The following is a 17,949-nucleotide window of genomic DNA, read 5'->3' as shown; positions in this document are numbered from 1 at the left end:
ACAATAGTTTTGCTGCACTACCAGAAGAATCTCTTGAGTAAACTTGTTACAAAATTCAATACCTTGATCAACAAGTGTCAAAAATATGAAGTTATTCGCACACAAGAAGAAAACAACGCGCTCTTTCTGAAAACCTTGAATTAAGAATGGCTACAGTTGTCTATGTCTCTACAAGAAAATCCAGACTTGAATTTATGGTCTTTGCATGATATGGAAAGTTGCAGGCACATGAAAAATATGTGTTGAATAAGAAGTCCCAGGTTGGAGGTCCTTTGGCTCTAGTCTTTGAATCAAATCAAAAAGTCAACTCTGGACCACGAACCAGAGATAGTTCAAATAGAGAAAGGCAAATCAAAGAAAGTTCATCCAGAGAGGAGAAGAGAAGAGGTATGAAGGCATTAGTAGCAAAAAGTGAAGAGGAGAACAGTTTGTCTAGTTCTGATGATGAAATCAGTGCATTGGCACAATCCTTGGCCCTCATCGCTAAAGAGTTCAGTATGAAGTTTGGTAAGCGATCCCTTGATCGAAGAAGGATAGAGGAAAATGGAGACAGGTTCCAAAAACCAGTTTGGAACAGAGGCAAGCGTATGAGTAGAGACAATCACCAACTCCTAAGTTTGTGAAAAAGGAGGAAGACAAGTCAGAAAAATCCAAGCAAACAAGTGACAATGGTACAAATGTGGCAAGCCGGGTCATTTTGCTGCAGAATACAAAGGGCCTCTGGTCAAAGATGCTTTGTACTATAAAAACATGTACAAATATAATCGAAACTAGAGGAGCCTCATGGTAGAGCAAAAAAACTGGGTTTTCGATTCTTCTTCAGATGAAGAACCCATTCAAGCACTCTTCTGTGGGATGGATGTGACTTACGGTGAATCAGAGTCCTCTGTCTCTAAAGTTCATGTAAGCTCTGTTTCTGAGAGCTACAAGGAAGAACTTGAACAAAATCTTTTAAAACTGGTTGCTGGTTTCGAAAAACTCAAGCAGAAGCTTTTAGAAGAAAAGGACAAAAGAAAACAATTTGAAAAAGAATTGTCATTTTTAAAAGAGAAACAGAGCTTCTGACCAAGGAGAAAAGGAGATTTTTGTTGAAAAAGGAAAGATTGAAAAACTCATAATCTCCAAAGAAAAAGAATTTAAAGAAGAGCTTTAGAAGCTTGAAAAAGACTTTCCTCGGGATAAAAAGTTCAAAGAAGCAGATAGTGATAGACTTAACTCTGTGGCTCTTAAAAAAGAAAGAGAGTTTTTGCACCAGAGCTTGCAAAAGAAAGAACTTTTTAATAAAGAAGTATCAAGATGTACAACAAGTGCATGAAAAGATAAACACATAGATGGAAAAAAAGGGACTAGGATTCGAAGATCTAAGTCCTTTTACATGTAATAGAAGATCTTTAGACTATGCATTCTGCTTGGGAAAAGAACAAAAACCAGACTTCCTAGTTCTCTTTAAGCCCTCTGTCTTCCAGAGGATGAAGTTTGGAGATGGAGTCAGAACAAGAAAACTAATTTTTCAAAACATTTCTTACACTTATGAAAAACACTTCAAAACTGAAACAGATTGATCTTAAAGAGATATAGAAGAAAGAAGGACTTTTCTTCTTTGGCTCTTTTGAAAAAATAAGTCATAAAATATGGAGACAAGTGATCAATATATAAGGAACAAAAGACACTAAATCCCAAGGTAAAATAGTTCATTCCTGAGCAAGTAGAAGAAGAATTAAGAAAAGTTTTTTGAACAAGATTTAAAAGAAGCTCTGGAACAATTCTTAATTTTTAATATAAAAGAATCATAGATTATTCCTTGCATAATAATAGATCTAAATTATTCTCTATAGACAGATGAAAATGACTATGACAAATATCCATCTAAATCTCAAGAGAATGAAAATGAGAAAAAGCTCTCCGTTGAAGAGATATTTAACATCAAAGCAGAAGAGTGGTTTAAACCCTTTGAGATTCAAGAGCCATAAAAATCTGTACAACCTTCTATCTCTGAGAAATCATGAAAAGATTTGATAGACTTTGACTCTAAAACAAATGATAGCGGAGAATCAGAGATAGAGGAGACAAATATTGTGGTTTCAAAACTAAAAGTCTCTAAACTTCCTTATATAATTTCAAACAAGTCTGTTTTAATTATGAAACAGATGTCTAGAGTTCCTATTTGTCCTGACTTCATAGATATGTGTCTAAAAGATAATTCTTTTCTTGAACTAGAGAAGGAAGAAAAGCAAGGCAAGAGAAGTCTAAAACTCTCTTAATCCAAAAGAATTTTAAGCCTAATCCTCCAAGGCCAATCAAGTTCACAAGAGAACAAAAGGGTGAATGGAAAACTAATGAAAATTCTAATGCTTCTATTTTAGTGAAATCTTGTAAGGTCAAGAGGGAGTAGGTAGAAAAGGAGATTGTTAGGCTAAATATTATTGCATCCAAAATCACTGAGTTGATGATTTAAGGAGTTAAAGATGAAAGTCAACATGGTCAAAGAAAGTCAAAGTTGTTAAATCTTGTTAAAAGTCAATGTTATAGTTTGTGTTTAATCGTAGTTTGACTTGTATTAATCAAGATGTATAAATAACTATTGTATTGTTAGATCATAGCAAAAACTTATATGTATTCATTTTTTTGTTAAATATAGAGAGAGATTATAGAGAGAGAAACTTATCAATATACATACTAGTTCATCTTTGATTGTTGTTCTTGATTGCTTAATTCATTGTTATCTGATTGAAAATGAGCTCAACAAAGATGCTTCAAGAAAAAAGGAAAATTTCACAAAGAATAATTATGGACTAGATAGGGAAATTCCCTAGAACTTCTGATACTAGGACATATTGTAATAACCATTCCTTTGTCTGAAGATTTTTCAATGCAAAAAGATATTTTAAGAAACCATTTTGTGCTCAAAACTTCAAATGTCTTGATCTCTTATTAAAATTTAAGCAACATTTCTCTGGACCACACTGCATTCTCTCTAAATCCAAGAACAAACAAAAACCTAAGACCAAATCTGGAAAACCAACAAAGACTGGTAAACTAGAGGTGTAAAAGAAAGATGCACCTAGCCTAACACTAAAGGACCCATTATGAAATAGATACCTAAAACTCTCTAATTTGTTTTGCAAAAACAACATGTGCACATCTGGTATCTGGATTTTAGATGCTTGAGGCACATGACTTGAAACAAAAGGTTACTATCCTCATTCAAAGACACGAATAGAGGATCTGTAACTTTTGGAAATGACAAACAAGGATATATAATGGGATACGGTATGCTAAGAAAAGGTGACATCTCTATATCTAAAGTTGCTTTTGTAGATGACCTAAAACATAATTTCAAAACATTAGTCAACTTTGTGATAGTGGCTTTGATGTAAAATTTCAAAAGAAATTTTGCTCATTGCTAACCAGCACAGGTCAAGAACTGCTAAGAGATAAGAAAAAAAGTAATCTTTATTTAATGAACCTCACTTCCAAAGAAGAAGCAAAGACTCTTTGCTTAGTCTCTAGGAAGAGTGAAAAGGCTTGGCTCTGGCATAACAAGTTCTCTCACCTCAACTTTTCAAATCTTCAGAAGTTGGTTAAGCACAATCTGATAATTGATCTACCAGATGTGAAATTTAAAAAATATTATCTTAGTCAAGCCTGGTGCACTAGACCTCTACATATGCTACATGTAGACCTATGGGTCCTATCTTAGTGTAGAGCTTGTCTAGTAAGAAATACATACTTGTTCTTATTCATGAATTTTTAAGATATACTTGGATTGAGTTAGGCTCGGTTGGTAGAGAAATGATACAATCAATAAGAGGGTGTAGACTATGATGAGACATTTGCTCTGGTGGCTAGAATAGAAGCCATAAGAATGTTTCTTGCGTATGCGGCACATAAGAACTTTACCATATATCAAATGGACGTCAAAACGGCATTCTTATATGGTCTTCTCAAAGAAGAAGTGTATGTGTCTCAACCGGAAGGATTTGTTGATGAGTCTAAGTCTGACCATTTTGATGGTTTAAAACAAGCCCTGAGAGTCTAGTATGATATTTTATCCGAATTTCTTGTGAAGTCATGTTTCTCGAAAGTAATATTGACACAACTCTCTTTATTAAAAAAGAAAAGTCTGACATTATCTTGATACAGATTTATGTCGACGATATAATATTTGGATCTACAAATCCTAAATATTGTAAGAATTTTTCTGTCTTAATGGTTTCAAGATTTAAAATGAGCATGATGGTTGAGGTGAACTTCTTTTTAGGTTTGTAAGTTAAACAACTATCTTCGGGTATTTTTATCTTTCAAACAAAATATTTCTGATATCCTGAAGAAGTTTAATATGGAAACTTGTTCATCTATCTAAACACCTATGGCCCTTGGTTCAAAACTACATGCTGATCCTTAGGGTAAAGCTGTAGATCAGAAAACCTACCGAGGCATGATTGGTTCTTTGATGTATTTATCCTCTTGTATACCTGATATTATGTTTTCAACACATCTCTGTGCCAGATATCAGAAAAATCCAAGAGAGTCGCATATTAGTGCGGTTTAACCTATTTTTCGTTATCTAAAAGACTCCTAATCTAGGACACTGGTATTCTAAGGGTACTGGTTTTGAATTGACTGGCTACTCAGATGCAGATTATGCAGGGTGTATGTTGGATAGGAAAAGCACTTCGGGTCATGTTCAATTTTTAGGAGATGATCTGGTAAGTTGGGCGTCAAAGCAACAATATTGTGTGTCTACTTCTACTGCTGAAGCAGAATATAGAGTTGCTGCTAGTTGTAGTTCTCAAGTTATCTGGATGCACACACAGCTCAGAGATTATGGTTTTTCTTATGATAAATTTTCAATTTATTGTGATTCGAAAAGTGTAATTGCTATTTCTTGTAATCCTGCTCAACACACCAAAACAAAACATATAAATATATCTGGTATCATTTTATTAAAGATCATGTAGAAAAAGGAACAATTGAAATATATTTCGTAAACACAGAATATCAGCTAGTTGACTTATTTACAAAAGCTTTAGATGAAATACGCTTTAGCTTTTTAATATCTAAGTTGGGTATGTTGAATTTAAAAATCTGAATTTTTCCTAAAATTAATTCAGTAACTTGAAAATCTTTTGTTTATTAGTCAAAATCTTTAACTGATAAACTTTTGGTTTTCATTTATATTGAATTCAATTTATGTCAAATTCAGTGTTTCAAATATCTGTATTTTCAAATATATGTTAGTATTTCATTTTTTTATGTGATCAATTCTTTTGAATGTGGATTTTATATTTGAGAAGGAATGTTGAATTTTTGCTCATCATGATCACTTTTTTTGGGGAGCAAAATATTTATATTTCATATATGATTTTATGATTGAATTTTAACTGATATATATTTTTTACAGGTATTTTTAGAGTTAAAGCTTTGACTTATGAGGAGTTAGGCGATAAAGTCTTGACCAATGAGGATCCTAAGGACTAACTTGTTCTATAAGGACCTTATCCGGACAAAGTGTTGTCCGGTGAAGGGTTAATCTGGATATAACTATGTCCGATGAGGACCTTATCCGAACAAGGCCTGTCCGTTGAAGTCCATTTCATTATGGTTATGATTGATGAGAAGTGTATCCAGAGAACTCTTTTGAGTGATATTTTTCATGTTTTGAGTGATATTATTGTCATCGGATAGTTGTTAATCCCATTCCTTACCTTTATTTGTTGATCGATTAGCTAGTTTATCATACAAGGCTTGTTCGTAAACTCTCTCATCGCTCAAAGCTTTAAGCGATAACCTTTGCTCATCGTACAAGTCTTGTTCGATGAAGTCTTCTCACCAGACAAAGCTTCATCCAATGAGGAATTCCAAAAGGTTTCAATACGTGTGACTTTATTTCACCCAATCAAATTGTACTGTCGTTTCATTTTCTTGTACCCTATAAAAGGGGTCGTCCATTTCACCTTCATTTTTTACAGTCTCAAGTTTACCTTCAAACGATTACATTCATCGCTTGTATTCAAGATTCTTTCATCGGACGAACAACTTTATTCTTTCATCTTAAAGCTGTCATTGAGTCATTTGGACAATTCTTCATCGTTTGGACTTTGAACTGTTGTGATAACAATTTGGACTAAATCCTAAGGTTTGTAAACTATTTGTAATATGAACTTGTATATAATAGTGTGTTAATAAATGAAAAATCGTCAAAACCCTAAGAACTTTGGTAACCGATAAAAACTGAATCTGTGTGATCGATAACTATAACAAATAGTAAATTCATATGAGATTTCGTGTTCTTGAGTGCTTAATCTGTAACCAGAAAGTTTAATTTTGTGACCGATGAGTTTTTGACCGGAGGGTTTACTTTGTGAACGGTAGAGATGGCCAAAAACCGGTCTCGGGCCGGTCCCAATCGGTCCTAACCTTTCTCATAACCGGCCATAATTGGTCCCGACATAACCGGTCCAGGTCTTGGTCTCAGTCGAAAATGATAGGACCGGTCAAGGTACTTCATAACCGGTTATGGGCCGCCGGTCCCGATCCCAATCGGTCATTGCATTAAAAAAATAAGATTTATTTTTTTATTTTTTTAATGATATATTTTTAATACATTATAAAATTTACAATTTGGTCACTCAAATACACTTTAAAAATGCGTTATAATATAATTAAAATTACGTTTTCTTATAAAAATACATTATAAAATCATTTAAAATACATTTATTTATAAAATTATTTGAATTTTCGGGCCGGGCCGGGCCGGTCCATAGTCGGTCCCATAACCGGTCCCAGTCGGTCCCGGTCTCACGAAACTACCAAAAACCTCAACCGGTCCCGGTTTTCGATCCCATAACCGGTCCTTTGTCGGTCCCGGTCCCGGTCCTCAGGCGGTCCCGGGCCGGGCCCATTTGGCCATCTCTAGTGACCGGTGAGGATTTTTTTTGTTTGTATTGTCTGGAGAGGATTGAGAGTTATTTTTGTGAGGATTGAGTGTTAAAATTCTTGTGTCCGAAGAAGACTTGAATTTGACGGGAGAGTGATCTTGACTAGATAAGTTTGATCGAAGAGTTTGAATTTGTTGTCCGGAGAGGATAATTTTTTTCTAAGTGTTGAGATTTGTTTCTGTATTGTATAAAAAGAAATTTTCATACTTTTTTAGTTTTATTTTTTTTTCTTTTAAGTTCAAGTAATTTTGTTAATTTTTTTTTGCTTTATTTTTTTATATTTGTGTTTGTTTTGTGTTTAATTTTTTTTCTTTTGTGTCTTAATTTTTTGTTGTTGTTTTTGTTTCATTTTTTGTGTGTTCAATTTTTTTCCCTTAGTGTGACTTTACAATAGTGATCTGGAACGAGCTAGCAAAATTAGTTCATGCGAAGAAGTTTGCCTCAAAAGCCAGAAAGTTCTTTCTATTTCAAATATTCCTTCAACTCATAATAAGGGCGATGATGAGATCAAACAAGGCCATACCTGCAAGACTAGACAGTCCGTTTGGTCCAGACCACGAGATGCAATTCCTAAGGCCGCATAACGAAGTTGAAGACATAGATTCTATCATGAACATACCGGACGAATTAATAGCCTATGCTGATCAGAGTGCTCAGTGTGTATTAGAATATAGGCGGATGATAGATACTATAGTTCAGTCAGAACCGCTGAACTTTCCCTGGGATCACCCTATGCCTCAGCTGAGTGCGGTGAGGGTTTCGACTTAGTTGAGAGAGTCAGGTACAAGGGGTACCTGAACAGGGCAATGTGTTGAGGGAAAATGAGACTGAGAATGGAATGGAGCGGGGAGACTCTAATCATGCATAAACTTCAAGTGACAGTACTTCCTCTACTTCATCAAGCTTGGAAGCTACTAAATCTGATATGGCTATTCATCCAGATAATGATGATGATGACAATGACGATGATCAAAATCTAGAAGGTGATGAATTTCCAAGTCTTCAAGATATTTCTTTAATGGATTTTAAGTTTGGCGAAGATTTTTGTTATTTTGCCGAATTAGATCGTCTATTGGATGCTATAAGGTCGTATGAGGGAGATGTAGTTGAAAATACTGAGAGGTTGAGTGAAAGGGAAGAAGAAAAACATAGTGAGAGTGTGTGTGGAACAACAAAAGAAATATTTGTTCCAATCCAAACCTATACACGTAGTCGGGCACCTACATCTACTGTTGACATTCATTCGTTGAATGTCGGCATTAAAGAAGACATAGCTCGCCCAACTATGCAATTGCATACCTCTCCCGGCCACTGTCACTTCTCAAAAAGTGATAGCTTCAAATATTCATGGGGATGAAGCACAACTGCTATCTGTTCCTCACTTGGAGGAACAAGATTTTGAAAATAGTAGACATCTGCCTCAGTCTATGACTTCAATTGTGTACACTCAGAGTCTAGAGCCAATAAACACTTTAGGTACACTAGAGTCAGAAGCATTTGTTGCTCCATCTGTTTTTCTTGGTGAACATTCCGGAACGACCAGAGTAGAGTCATTTGACATTCTACGAGGACAGGTCAGAAGTCCTACCAATGCTAATGTTTTTCCAACACTGAACATAGGCACAACAGTTTACTTGACTGTTGTTACAACTGGAAATCTAAGTGATCCAGGTGTTATCTTACCAGACTTCCTGTCAAGGGAATATTTGAACGGCGCCCTAAAGGCCGTACAAGATACCTTAATGGAGGAAATTAATGGTCTAAAATGACTTCTGAAGGGAAAGCAACCAACAATAGAAGAAAATCCTGCTTCATCGCCACCGCCTGCACCCCAACCTCCAACAAAATCAAATTTATCGGTGGATGACCTCAAGTCCATGTTGTATGCCAAGATGCTCATTGAACAAAATATGGACTTGGCAGATGTAGATTTAGTTGGTATGCTTAGACAATCAATAGAAGATTCCCAACTATTCGAGCCACATAGTTCATAAACTTTCAGGGGGTTGTAGTTTCAAGTCTCTCAAAGCTTGGTTCTACAATTGCTTTTTCTACCCAGTCAATAGCTAACCTGCAAAGTTCCATTGATACATTGTCTGAAGGAGTGTCAATTCTAGAGAATACTTGTTGAGCTCAGACCACCTCTCTGAAAAGAAGACATGATGATCAGGACGATCTTGATCACCATGAGGGGGAAAAGAAAAAATAGAGAGTGGCTGAGTCCTCAAGGGGTAAAGAAGTGTTGCTATTTGAAGGTGAGAATTATGAGGAGCTTAACGATCAAAGTCCTGTTCAAGCTGGAAATAGTGAAAGGACTATTGGCTTGGAGATGATAATAGCTACAAACCCAGAGATCGAGCCAATGGTTGAAAAGTCGGTGGTCTCCACTATAGAAACAAGGATGTTGTTGGGTCTGTCAGCAAATGTGGGATTCAATGAGGTATTTTCAAAAGAAATCGGTGGGGTTCAAGATTATGGAGTTGAAGCTGAAGCTGGAGATTATGATAAGTCTGATGGGCTTTTCTTTGACTTTGAAGTAGATATGGATGAAGATGACCCTATCTTTCCATTTCAATCTGATCCTAAAGAAGTACATGAACCAGTTCTTGCTGAACCACCAAGTGTTCCTGATACGTCTTCTGTTCCACAAGCTGCAACTGCTAAATCTTCAAGGAAGTATATACCCTTTGCTGTAAGGATAAATACTCCAGGGTTAGATCGGGAAAGAGTCAGAGAACTATATCTTGAAGACTTATATCCTGACATTTTTGTTCGTCATCGGAAAGCCTTAAGTTCTGACAAAATCTTAGGTATTCATAAGGAAATGTGTGAGTATGGCAAAGAGTACAAGTATTTCCTCAAAGCAAAACAACAACCCATCAGCTTTGTACGAACCAAACACCGGATCGTCTCGATCAAGAATATTGAAGCCAGGAAACTAGTTAGTGTCTGGTACCCAGTGTTCTATGTGACAAGACAAGCTGGTCAAGTTGGGAACTTTAGTGAAGCTGACTTTTTTAACCTATACTTAGAAGACTTGAAACACATGTATCATGAGATCCGAAACCATACTATCATATTGGAAGAAGTCGTCAGAGGTATTGAAGCTATCAAAAGGTATCTTAGATGTCATAGCAAGCTTTCTTTAGTGATTGATGTGCAAACGGGATACGAAAGTAATCAAAAGAATGTCAACCGGAAGAAGCCTGATCAAGAGTTAGAAGATCGATGGCTACCCTCTGTATACGATTCTTGAAGATCTGGAGTTCAGGGTGATCTATGAGAACTCCGAGAAAGGTAAGAGGTTTTTAAGGTTCAACAAGCTAAACAAGTACTATGATGGAACAATTAAGATTGTGAGGAAAGAACCTGAAGGTAGAAAAGCTCTAGATGATAAAGCTTCAAGTCATAATAGATTGAGTCTAAGAGAAAAGTTCTTACTGATCAGTGCTCTGGAGCTGCTCGACGAGAATATTCAGTATCGAAATGCTATAAGAAGGTGTGAGACGAAATTGGGCTTCAGAAGATCAAAATTTACAATGTCTTGTGCTTGAATCCAAAGGGGGAGAATGTTGGGTTCAAGTAAATGTACTTTAATGTTGTATTCAAGCAAAGTTTCTTCTTTGTAATTTTTTGTCTTTGTAACTTGTTGCTATAAATAGCTTATGTCTTTCTTGTAGTTAGAAGCTAATCTCATTGTAATCACTTGGAAGCTAAATACAAAAAACATTTGGCTAATTCTCTCTTGGTGTTCATATTTTGCATCTACTGTTATTCACAATCTGTGATTGATTTCTGTCTGATTAAACTTTTGGGAATTTCATGAAGGAGCGTAAGGTGGAATATGGCTTTGTAGCGCTCTTTAACCTGCATTCACTCGTAAAGTGTCTTTTACATTCACAATTAAAGCAGATCGCTGAAGCCTTATCAACTGGGGTTGATTTTGGCTTATCAGTGATGGTTAGAGAGGGAGATCTACGAAAATTATTCTAAAATAATTAGTAAGAAGGTTCAACGACTCATCAAACTATGAAAAATCCAACATCTGTTAAGTGTTCAGAGTTAGATGGATCTAACTCAATGATAGAAGGAGAAGGAGTGGTCCTTGAAGGAGTTTCAGATAATAAAGCTATAGAAGATCTTTTTCGTTTCTTTGAATCTCTGATGAGATTCTTCTTTAGCTAGCGAGATTGCTCATGATTGAGGAAAATCCATAAAAAGTTCTAAGAGAAAGAGAGTGGACATGTCTTTAGACATCTTAAGGCACATGATATAACTATCCCATGATTCTGGCAAACATTCTAGGAATTTTGTCAGCGTCTCAAAGTTGAATATTCTCTTCCAACTGTCCTAAGGTCAATAAGAAGACAATTAAAAAGTTGGTGCACTTCAAACAAAGATTTAGTTTTTCCACAAATAAAATTTTCATATTGTCTCACCAGGTTCATCTTCTTAGACTCTTGTACATCAGATGTACCTCCATATTGAACACATAAAGTCTCCCACATGGATTTTTAGGTCTTAAGTTTCATCATAGAGTGATATGCCTCATCTAGAAGAGACATGGCTATCATAGATCTAGTTCTAGTATCTAGAGTCATTTTCTTCTTGTGCTCATCACTTCATTGATGAGGGAGCTTTGGAATCTGCCTTTCAGGAATGATGACAGTCGTAGCAGTAGCAGGTACTGCTGGAGATATTGTGAATGGAACATAAAGTCTATTTTCAATATAGTATGGAATCTTAGGATCGACACCTTTTAAAAATAGGGACATTCGATTTTTTCAAAGATTGAAGTTGTCTCTTATAAATCGGGTATGTTTGGCAAGAGAGTCATTATCGTGAAAGTTTATGTTTGTGTTTTGGAAAGCCATTTCAAGAAAATGGTTAGTAAATTATCTTTTAGAAAGAAGATAATAAATATTGTTCTAATACCATTTGTTGGTCCCAGACGCATCTACAAGAGTTTATAGGTAACAATTTGTAAAAGTATGGATGAATACAAACACACAATTTTCACTTATTAAAAATCCTTTATTGATAAAAGAAGATCAATACAAAATTTATAGATTCTTTGTGGAAGAAGATAAGATTAAGAACTTATCTAAACAATATTGGAGGTGTACGAGTTACAAAAGAGCAAGAGAGAAAATGTTTGCTTAAGAATGTGCTATACTTTGCTTGAGTAAGCTTACTTCACTTGTGTGTGCTTTTCTTCGCTATAGAGAATAGAGTCTCTTTAGATATTTATACCCATTGCATATAATTTAAGTTAGAGGGTACAAATCACGTGTCAAACTTCTAGTAGAGAGTTTGTCATTTGTCTTCAAATATACAGGCTTTTCGTCATATATGAGTAGTGTTCTTTCACAAAGTATGTTAGCACGTTTGGAGACAATAGAATGACTATATACATGTGATTTACTGTGTGAGGTGTAGGGTTGTCCTTTGTGTGCAGGAAGGTAAGACAAAAACTAATCTTGTAGAGCAAGATCCATTTGATCGCTGACACTGATTCAACTCTAGCGTTTCTTCAGTGTTCACTTAAACTTGATTAGACTTCACACTTGATGTAGACACGCTTGTTATCACTGAAACCTCTTCAGATCACGAAAGACTTGTCTCTATCTTCAACTATATCTTCGATATTGCTGAAGGTTCATTTGGTGTGAGTTTTGTCTTCTTAAAAAATACTAGTTCTTTAGAGAAGTTTACAATACATGTTCAGCAATCATTGAATAGATTCAGTGATGATCGCTGAAACTGAACAAAAACATAACTAAGTATTTTCGCTAAGTATAAAGGATTATCATCAAATCACTGAGAGAGTTTGGATCAGCACTGAACAAAACAAATATGTACAATAGTATGAGGAATTTGATGCTAATGAATGATTCCTTGAGTTTAAATTTCTTCATATGTTCAAGAACGAAAAAAAAATCAGAATTGTAACCCACATGGATACATTTGAAAATAAGTTTGAAAATTCCAAGAGAGATTATTGGGAGTTCATAAACAAGTTCGAGAAGATGAGAAATGTTGTGTATTCTGATATGAAGATTGTAAAAATAAGGGATTTGAAGATCGAGCAAAGAAAAAGATTTGATTACATAATGTTAGATGTTCTCAGAGAAGATGGACATTCATATATGTTCTCAGAAGCATATTTTAAAATTTTATATCTTCAAGACTTTTGGGAATTGCATAACATTCTGTCACCTTGGGAAGACAAAATAACCAAACACACAAAATCAATTTTTGCTATTAGACATGGCATGTTGAAGTTAACCACATGGGAAGAAATGATTGACTTTCAAGTGGCTTTGGAACTTGGAAGAAACTTTGTTTGTTTGATGGCTCTAGATGTAACTCTTGATGGCTTGGATGATTTACATAATGGTGTTGAGTGATTGATACTAAAGTTAAGTTAGTATTTAGAACAACCAAAGGGAATCAGAAAATGTTTTCAGAGCTTCATAGGTTGCAAAGTACTCTTCTAGGACTTTAAGAAAAATCAAAGATGCATTAGTGAAAAAGAAGAAAGCAAGTCATACAAAGATTGTTGAAAGAATGTTGTTATTAATTCAAGCCCAATTGAATCTAAGGAATCTAGTACTTCTCAGATTTGTGGGAAAGTTGAGAGAGTATGGTTTTGATGTAAGGAAGCACATTTGAACCATAGGGGAGATTGTGAAGTTTTGACAATGTTGGTTCAGTGTGAAAATATTTCTAAGTGCTTATCTTTGGAAGGAAGGTCTAGAGATCTGGAAGAAAGGCCAAAGTTCGGAATATGTGTGAAAAAGTCTGATAAAAGGTCTAGTGTTCGATTTAGTCCAGAGTTCGGAAAGATGATCAAGTAATGAAGACTTTATAAATCTATACTAGTGGACTTAGGGTTTGGATGATAACTCTGAATATGCTTATTCAGAGTTCATCTAACTCTTGAAAGACGAAGACTTGAAGACAATATGATGTTAGAACACGTGTCATGATTTGATAAACAGTTTTGTAAATGACAAGTAACTTTAGTATTTCCTTTGTTGTATATATATATATATATATATATATATATATATGTTTGTTGAGAATCTGTTAGATAACTTTCTTCATAATTTCGCTACACAATCTTGTAATTGTTTCTCTCTCTAAATTCTCTCTTATGTACTCCAATTTTATGATCAATGACATGTCGACTTTCTTGATCCAATTCATATTGTTCATATCTATGTGATCAAATCTACATTTCTATAATTGGAAATATTATTATATGGGAATTCACATGTTATTTCAGGTAACTCAAGTATTGATTATTAGAAAGAGATTTATCCTTTATTTGATATATTACTAGAAGTTTTAAATTAGTCGTTGTTTTCAAATTTCGAGGGTGTTATAATTTACAACTAAAGTGACGTGTGTGGAGCCCTCGTTTCAATTATGAAACGTTGAAAGTTGTGGGTGATTATTACCGAGAAATTGATATGTTGGATTTGAAAAGATGCATGAGAGGACAACCAAAACAAGGGTTGATGGACTGAAATGAACTATGAGGTGATTTTCCACCATGACAATCTTGACTTTCTAACAATAGTTTTGAAAATGGCGTAGTAATGAGCACGTATTTATGGTGTGGTTGCAACTTAAATAGTTATGTGAAAAAAATGCATTATAAATGAGTATGTAACCTAAAACAGGGCATTGAAGTCGAAACTGTTACGAAAATGATATCGTGTGATTAATCGACAACTCGTTTGCTTGAAATGTATTTCACGTATTGCATATTGTGAAAAACGGGCTCAAGTCAAGCATTTGAATGTTAAGAAGCTTGATAAAGAGAGCGGATAAGAATTGAACAAGTTTTCAACACTGGAACGTCAGTCGTATTGAGTTAATATTTCTAGTTCCTTTCGTCGTAATACTATGTACTCTATCCGTTATGGTATGACTGTTGTATTTTGAAAAGTTTTAAAAGAAAATAGCTTCCATTGTGCGTTTTGGACATCTTACCATGCTTTTAAGAACATTTTTTAAAATAAAGTATCGTATTTGTTATTTTATATACTACTATTTCAAAAAAAAAAATGTCTTGTAAAAAAAGGTTTCTATGAAAGAATGTGTTTATAGTACACTTCTCAAATGTGTTCTAAGCGTTCTATAAAATAGCTAATACAAAGTTTTATTTTAAAAATGTCTTGTAAAATTTATAATTGAAAAACGTCTTATAAACTTACGACAACCCTTTTAAATCTAATGTTTTATTGTTCCATCCTAAATCTAATTTTCTTGTAGTGTTATATAAAACGATAATTGATACTCGCAAATTTCAAATTAAAATACAATATTCAGTTAAGCTCTTTCTTCTTAATACCTTAATATATCATCCATCAAAACGACATATCCAATATTTTCTATTTTCTTTTACTGATTGCATCATTTTTAAGAGAGTTTTGCAAAGCCTAGGGACTAGTCAACTTACTGCTTTCATGCAATATTTAGGGGTCGTTTACCAAATACTTACCTGAATAAGCGCTTATCAAGTTACATTACCTCACCGGATAAATATATTAAGGACTAAGAATCTTACCCGGTAAGATCGAGACAAGGACTATGAATCTTGCCCTGTAAGTAAATATTAGTATTATATTTACCGGGTAAGTGTTTGGTAAACGGCCTTTAGACTAATAAAATTTAAACAAATTCAAAATATCATTTTTAAAATATATTTTACAAGTAAACATACATATTTTTTTAAAATAAAATCGACTCAAATAGCTAATTTAATTACCCCATCTATTTTGTAGTCACTTTTTATGCGTTAATCTACTTAAAATCATTAAACAATAGGTATTATGCAAATTGGATAAGTGTTGCATGCATAATATCCACATGGCATATTGATGTGGATATCGAGTTCTCATGAACTCGATTGCATATGATATGTTGGCTTGCTTAGCCACGTGTCCTACGCAGTCTAGTCCACATAGACTCCCAATCTAAATCAACATCTCAAATGGGTATTACGTAAGTAGCATTCATGCAACTTGCGTAATGCCCATTTTTTTAAATCAAAAATGTGGATTACGCAAGTTGCACAATGCTACTTATATAAAATCTGGCTAATTAGGGAATTTAGTTCTAAAAGTGGGTATAAACTGAATGAGGATGGATAAATTGGATATTTGGGTTATTTAATTTCCATACTTAAATCGTTTATGACGTCATAAACTACGCACCATGATAGTAATATACCTTTAGGTATCGACAAACAGAAACGAATAAATAGAAAAAATTGACATTTGAGAATGATATGTCATCCTTTATATGGTCCATCTCGTAACATTAATTATTTAATTTAATTATAAAAATCGAAACCAAACGGTTTTAATATAATCGTATTCTTTAAAAAATTATATTTTTTTTATAATGTCTAATTAAATTTTTTTTATTTTTTGTTCCAAAAAGAAAAAAAAAAGTAATGAATTAAAAAAAAGCTCCATTTCACATTGAAATTCAAGAATTTTGCAGTTGGAAGCAGGGGCGGAACACAACCGTTGTAGTCCGGGGGGCGAAATATAAGAGCATCTTCAATAGATTTTTCAAAATTGAGAAAATGGAGATTTTAGGCATATTTTTGCTACAACAGACTCTCCAAAATTCTCCAAAACGGAGAAAACATGAGAGAGTGTAAACAAAAATTGATTACAATGAGAGAAAACATATCATTTTTTGTCTTTATTTGATCCCAAGAATGGATTGGATCGAAACGACTTTCCTGCCAATGGGAGATTGGCTGGGGCGGGGAGCTCGAGTCTGGTTTTAATAAAGTTTTAATTATCCATTTTGGAAATTTTTTGAAGAATATGTTGAAGATGCTATATTATTGGAAAAATTTGTAAATCTAAATGATTTGTTTTTAGACTATTAAATTTTAGAAAAAGATTGATTAATGTAATATTAAAACTCGAAACATTCAAAGTATTAACAGAAAAATAGTAATACCAATTTAAACATTATTTACATATAATTAATATATTATATTATTTACTCTAAAAACTTAAATATTCAAAGTATTAACCGAGAAATAGTAATACCGGTGTAATTTACTTTAAAAAACTTATATTTACATATAATTAATATATTATATAAAAACTAATATATATAATTAAATATTAATAATTTATATAAAGTTCAAAAAAATTGATTGGGATGGGATTTGAAACAGCAACCTCAAGTATGCTGGTTGAGCAACATTGCCAACTAAGCTACTTAATGTATATGTTTTAATACCTTAGTTATAGTATTTATGTATAAAAACGGGGGGGCCATGGCCCCCAAAGGCCCCTATAGGGATCCGCCCCTGGTTGGAAGATCAAAACCAAATTTGCATTTGTTGGTTGCTACCAAATTAATCATCAACAATAATTCAATATTCTCTTGGTAAATGGGGCCAAGACTCAAGTCTTTGTCTTTGAGTTACATAACAATTTTCCCCATATATATATATATATATATATATATATATATATATATATATACATACACACATATATATATATATACATACACACATATATGTACACACATATAGGACAATAATCAAACAGAACCAAAATAATTGTTATAAATTCATGATAATTGATATATATAAAAATTATGTATTTTTTCGCATAAAAAATTACAATTTAATATATTGTTTTACATATGTTTCATTTCATCGAATAAAAAAATTGCATGCAAAACTTTTTTTTGTTCACTTAATGAAATGAAAAATGCACGTAAACGTCATATGTTGAAACAAATACATGTGAAACTATCATATTATAAAACATATAAATGTGAAACAATATTTTAGATCCTAAAATTTAATAAAAAGAATCATGTAAAAAATATTTTTCAATCGGTTTTCATGGGTTTGTAACTTTTTTTTTTGGTTCTCATTTGATTTTGTTCCTGTATATACATGGATTGAAATCTGTTGAGGATGAAAGTAATGGTGAGAATGGTAAGAATG

Source organism: Cynara cardunculus, assembly GCF_001531365.2.
Source record: "Cynara cardunculus var. scolymus isolate 2C chromosome LG 14, CcrdV1, whole genome shotgun sequence".
Lineage (NCBI taxonomy): Eukaryota > Viridiplantae > Streptophyta > Magnoliopsida > Asterales > Asteraceae > Cynara > Cynara cardunculus.
The sequence above is the reverse complement of the archived record's forward strand: the minus strand, read 5'-3'. Positions refer to the sequence as shown.